The sequence below is a fragment of the Solanum tuberosum genome, unplaced genomic scaffold (genome assembly GCF_000226075.1).
Source record: "Solanum tuberosum cultivar DM 1-3 516 R44 unplaced genomic scaffold, SolTub_3.0 scf00040, whole genome shotgun sequence".
NCBI classification, from domain to species: Eukaryota; Viridiplantae; Streptophyta; class Magnoliopsida; order Solanales; family Solanaceae; genus Solanum; species Solanum tuberosum.
Genome location: NW_006238964.1, coordinates 668,642 through 675,341, shown reverse-complemented (window position 1 = coordinate 675,341; position 6,700 = coordinate 668,642).

The following is a 6,700-nucleotide window of genomic DNA, read 5'->3' as shown; positions in this document are numbered from 1 at the left end:
TACTTTTTTTAAGTCAATCCAAACGGGCTCTTAGTTTCCTTTGTTATACAGTTTAAGAAGTAGTCAAATTTTGCCTCTAACCGTTGTAATTGCTCCTTAAATGATGGGAGTGAAAATCGACCAATGGCAGTGCAATGACGGCAATTACCATTTTTTCCGGCCAACAAGGGGCTGAATGCTTCATCTTTTGAATTTTGTTGAGGAGAAGAATTCCCAGCTTCATCTTTTGAATTTTGTTGAGGAGAAGAATTCCCAGCTTCATCTTTTGAATTTTGTTGAGGAGAAGAATTCCCAGCTTCATCTTTTGAATTTTGTTGAGGAGAAGAATTCCCAGCTTCATCTTTTGAATTTTGTTGAGGAGAAGAATTCCCAGCTTCATCTTTTGAATTTTGTTGAGGAGAAGAATTCCCAGCTTCATCTTTTGAATTTTGTTGAGGAGAAGAATTCCCAGCTTCATCATGGATCAATTGAGCTTGGTAATTTCGAGTCTCCTTAATCTAACTTCCTTGTCTGAATTTTCCCTATTTTTAACGATTTTGAACCTTACTTCCTAAATTCTAGGAACACTGACCAGATTCAGATGAGGCTTTTGTGACAGTGGGGTACATTTCATCGCTAAGAACCTTTTGACATTGATTTTGATACCGTGGCCGGAGCTCCGACGTGTTTAGCATCAGTTTCACCAGCAACAATTACTCTATTGGAATTGTCTACAGATGAAGATAAAGAATAGTGGGTTATACGATTAGGTGGGTCGGATTGAGTTTAAATTAAGTAATTTAATTAAAATTGACTTATTTTTATTGAATTGAGGTTTTCCATTCAATTGAGGTGCACGACTGGTATGTTTATAGATGGGTGATGATAAGAATAACTTTATTTTAACGGTAAGGGTTAAGTCAATTAATAAATGAAAGTTGAGGGGTATTTTTGACCCTTTTCTCCTAATAATAATATCGAAAGTGGATACTTCGGCTGTCACAAATTATTTGTCCACTTTTGAATTGTCATATTTATTAAAAAAACAATAATTGACTTAGTGAATTATCATTTTACCCCAATTAATTATGAAATAGATAAATAAAAAACTTAAAATTTTCAAATTTTTTTACCTTTTTTTTTTTTTGAACTTGGTAACTTAATTTTTTTACCTTTTTTAAAGTAGTAGTAATTAAGGATATAATAGGTAAAACAAATTTATAAGTATTTAAAATGAGCAATTTTCATATATAGCAAACACAAAATTCATATTTGTATGCTATAACAAAGTTTGCATAATTGCGCTCCATAACAAACATAAATATGTATATTTCGCTATACATATAAAAAAGAAAGCAGTTGTATAATCTGCTTTGGTATACATATACAAAAAGATCAATTGTATAAAGTGAGAGAGGCGAGTGAGCGAGCGAGATTTGGGAGAGTGACGAGCGAGATCTAGGAGAGGGGTGAGAGAGGAACGAAAATAGATGTATATATACAATTTTCACGCATTTTATACATTTGCGTTTCTGTATAAAGTGAGAGAGGCGAGTGAGAGAGCGAGATCTGGGAGAGTGGCGAGCGAGATCTGGGAGAGGGGAACGAAAATATATGTATATATACAATTTTCTCTCGCTTTATACAAACACAAACACATTTTATACAATAATGCATTTTTTGTATAGAGTGAGAGAGCGAGATTTGGGAGAGTGGTGAGCAAGATCTGGGAGAGGAGAGAGAGGGGAACGAAAATATATGTATATATACAATTGTCACGACCCGATTTCTCGAGTCATGATAAATTGGTATCAGAGCCTCAGGTTCACCGGTCTCACTTGTACAGAGCTAACGTCTAGTAGAGTCTTGCGGATCGGTGCGGAGACGTCCGTGACTTATCTTCGGGAGGCTACAGGATGTCCTTAGAAAGATTCCTCTTTTGTTTCTCTTTCGTGCAGCATGTGTCTTATTGGTTCCTTAAGATCTCACTTGTTTCACTCTTTCGCAGGATGGCTCGCTCGCGAGGTATTTTACTTCACATATTTTATATTACTATATTTCTTATCTTAACCTACTTATTATTCTATCTGTATTTTCTTTTTCACCATTCGACCATAATGATCAAAAATCAGTATCTAATTTTAAAATAAAAAAAAGGTAGCTGTCTAAAAGGTACACCAACATTGCAAAGAATAATTGCACACACTTAACATTCAATTATTCAGGGTCCATTATTTTGCAAGTCTGATTTGTTGTATATAGCTTTTTCTACAAATCAGACAGCCTAAAATCTACTAGGACTATACACTTTTTTTGCAATAAAAAAGTCTCAATACCAAAAGAACTAAGCAAAAGATAAGTTAAATTATGAAGTATTAACAATTTAATCTCAATTTTCCTCTATTAAGTTTGTCAACTCCATGATAATCTGATCTATTCAGAAAAAAAAAAGTAACAGGTTGATGGACCTTGTGTGTGCTGTTCGACAGGTATATATGAAGACAGTTTTGGCCTGATCATATAAAGAGAGAAAAAAATTGTATAAAAAGTCCTACCTGCAGAGGATGAAAAAGTTCCATTCATAATAATCAAAATAGATTTATTGACTTAGTTTTGAAACAAAAATTCTTGCAAACCCCTCCAAAGGGTCCTACTTTATTCTATGAATTGTTTTTACTATTTTTGATAGATTGGTTAGAACCTCTAATTAAGCATAAGATCATATTTAACACCCACATATATTGTAGGAGCATTTTGTTTGAATTTCAATTATCATACGTTACATTTTTGAAGTTATTCCAAAATAGGTAGACGTGACGTGCAACATTTAAAAATAGTGGATTCATGTTAAATAACATGTCCAAATTAAATAGGATACCTTGTGCAATTTCTAATATTTTTAATGAGGTTAGGTCCTTTCTTAAAAACTTGACATTTTATTGTGAACATATTTTTATTAGTGAAAAAGAATTTCCGTTACTCGAGATAAATGTTTTCTTTTAAAATACTATATATTTTTTTTATGTTAGTAACAGAAAGAAAAGCAAATTGGAGGATTGGATGGAGGAACTGGGCCGAAAACCGAAGAATGGTTTGTAAGATTGAGCCCAAACAAACACTTCGTGAGGCCTGGCCTTTGTTGGGCTCATATGCCACTGTTAGATGACCTTCCCGCCGTTCCAAAATAAGTGGATTTTTTTCCGGAAAGTAGACTTGAGAAGGAGTTGTTTGGAGGAAGTATTAAGTTTGTTTAGATAATTCTTCAATCATGTCATTAGGTTCGTGATATGTTGTTTTAAATGAATTATTTGTAATATAACTACAAAATTTATATTAAAACTATAAAGTTATGCCTAATCGCAAGAGCAAATAAGGAATTCAAATTTACACAAAGTTCAAATTTTTCACCCCTTTAAAGAAACATGAAAAATGTTGGAATTGAAGAGACAGAGGAGACTTTTGTAGAAATTGTACAGTATGATGTGGGCCATGGGATATGGGAAATTGTGGGCCCACTTTTATGGGGCCCATTGGCATGTGGGTATCTTTCAAAACCTACAATACACCAAAAATGCATTGGGAATTGTTGCTTCTCAAATCATGACCCAAAATGTAAACAATTTCTCCTTCGATAGATATTTACCTAGTAAATTTTGTTGCCAATTATCTCTACTGATTTAAAGTTTTAGGGTTTGTTATGATTTCAAATTTTGTAGTGCCTACAAAGTTTAAAAAAATATTAAAATTTATCAAATTCTTGTATATTTTACCAAATGTAGAAATTATAATTTATAAATAAGATATTAAAATATTTTAGGATGTTTTTATTGAAAAATAGCATATCTTCATGATGTCCCTTTTATAAATAAATATTTGTGTTACAAAATTTTAAATACACATAATTTTATAAAAATCTACTGATCAATAATAGAAATAACTAATTATTCTTTAGTATAGTTTTTTAACATAGTACAAACAATCTTTACGTATGAGTGATTTTTTTGTTGTAAGGATTAAATTGATGTTATTGTTCTTTTACAAAATTATATATGAATGAATCAAGTTTAATATTTTTTTTAAAATTATTAAAAATTTTAAATCATGTTTTTTAAAGAATTTAAGATTCAATTTAATATTGCAAACGTGTTTAAAGTTACCTTCTTCATTTCATATTAGTTGATCACTTTCCTTTTTACATGCATATTAAAAAAACATAAATAAGTAAATAGTTTTACTAATTCATCCCTTTAACACTTTCAAATAGAATTAATTGCAAGGTTATTATAAGAAAATTTCAATTAATATTTTTTTGATTTAATAAGATAAACAACTACTCCATTTTTAGTAAGTAATAGTAACTAATATGAGACGGGGAGTATATATAATTTTATTTTTACTTTTTGGATTGTTGCTACATTATCTAATGTTTGTTTTATTTAAATGTGGATACCCAACCTTTTGTCAAATAGAGAGGGAAAAGTCGAAGGGTCGCAGAAAAATCCAAAGCTCAACACCCAAAATTGTGAAAGGCTCAAACAGAAGAAAAAGAAAAAGAAAAAATAGTGTTGGCGTCACTCACGTAAGTCTGAATAGAAATATAAAGATGGATGCATGGGGATGCTGCACCACCAGCTGGGAACAAAAATAGAAAAGTTTTCATTTTTTGTGTGTAAATAACTGAATGATCAGATTGAGCTAAATTTAAATTCAGTATATTCAAAATTATCTCTTGAAAATATCTACGCGGTGAAAATAAAGGAGTACCTCATCTTTCGATTTCCAACGATATCATAACCAATTTAAATTTGAATGGCTTAGATAAATTATTTTCATAAGCTAATTTTACACCGACTCTTGCTATTGATATTTGATAAGCCGAGAGATTTGTTCAGCTAGATTCTCTTCGCTTGCTTTTTGGTACATTCAGAAAACTCAGTAATCGAATCTATCCATCTACATATTCTCTTCTTCAATTCATTTGTCTTCTTCCTTATTTTATTCTCTCCTTTACACTAGGTAGATGGAAAATTTAACTTGTAAGTATGCGGAGACTCTTTATATGATTTAGACAATTCTTTTCTATTTAAATTAATTTTTGAATTGAGCTACATTCAAATGTTGTAGCTTTACATTATATTTGAGTTTGATTTATTGATTCGATATGGATCGTTTGGGGGTTATGATTATGCTTTTGATTGTACACGTTTCAATTAAAGACAGTTTTTAGATGTGAGGAGTGGATGAAAATGATTTCACATTCGTTTGACTGCTTATATGACTTAGATAATTTTTTAAAAGAAAATAATTTTTGAAATTGAATTAGATCAAAATTTGATATGTTTATCGTATAGTGAAGGCCAAATATATAGTAGGGTGCATATATATATAGACTAACGATTGAAATAAATGTGGGGGAATAAAATCAGTATAGGAAAAAGTAGAACAAAGTCCATGCAGTTGTCACAGGAAAAAGAAAACTAGAGGGAGACTTGACATGAAGGCACGCATATTAAGGTAACAAGTCCTACTTCATTTCTTTTCTAAAATATCATTTTGAAGAAAAGATAATGTGAAAGTATCTGATTTAAGTACTTGCAAATGGAAATACCAGAAGTATGAATTAGGCCTCCATATTTATTTAATTACGAGCGTAATAATTAAAATGAACTATATATTTGATGACAATTTCAATTCATAATTTATAAACTCTTGTATTATTCTCTTGGTCTCAATGTATGTACTACAAATTAAATTATAATAAAAAAATTACTTTTAATTATTAATTCAAACTTAAATTTTTTAAACTATTTTAAATTTGAAAATTACATAATAAGAACTATCATAAATTACAATAATTAATAATTTAAAATATTTTAGAGATATAAAAAAATCACAGTCAAAGAAAAAAAGATATTTGACTCTTAAAAACCAAAAGATACCATATAAATTAAACGGAAGGAGTATTGTGATATAATAACTCCTTTCGTTTCAATTTATTTGTCTTTTTAGTCAATTTGAAAAAAAGAATATGTCAACTCTACATTCTAACTATCCAAATGATATGTTTAAGATCACAAATTAAAGAATATTTTAGTATATTTTTACATATCTTTAATTTAAAATTACATAAAAAAATAATAAAAAAAAAATTTAAATAATTTTGTGTCAAGTTAAAATCAGATAAATAAATTAAAAGCAAGAGTGTAATGCAGATGTATTCATTCATTTACCTCTTTCTAAATGTGGATACAATTGAAACAATTTCTGGGTGAGCCACAAATTAACCGGACATCTAAATTTGACTTTTGTTATACAAAAGTTTGGATGATTTTGTGTTATTTTTTTCTCTATATTTAGAGGACTGGAATTTGGCAGTATCTATGGGGGGGCGTCTGTTTATAACACTGCTCTTTCACATCAAAATTGACTTCTATCATCACCAGATTCCCTAACACCAACCATCGCATCACTCCTTAATCATATTTCTAATTTGATCTAAATGAATTCACTATTTGAAATTGTTGTATTTTCAATTCTTACGCGGCATAGGTAAGATAGAGTTAAAGATTTTGAGTTTATCGTTTTTAAAATACAAAAAAAATAAAATTATTGGATTCTTAATAAATTATTTTTGAGCGACTTTTTTACACAAATTAAAAGGTTATGTCAAAGCCAATGAATTATGTTGAACTAAATAAAACTTGCTCAAACTATTTTTTTT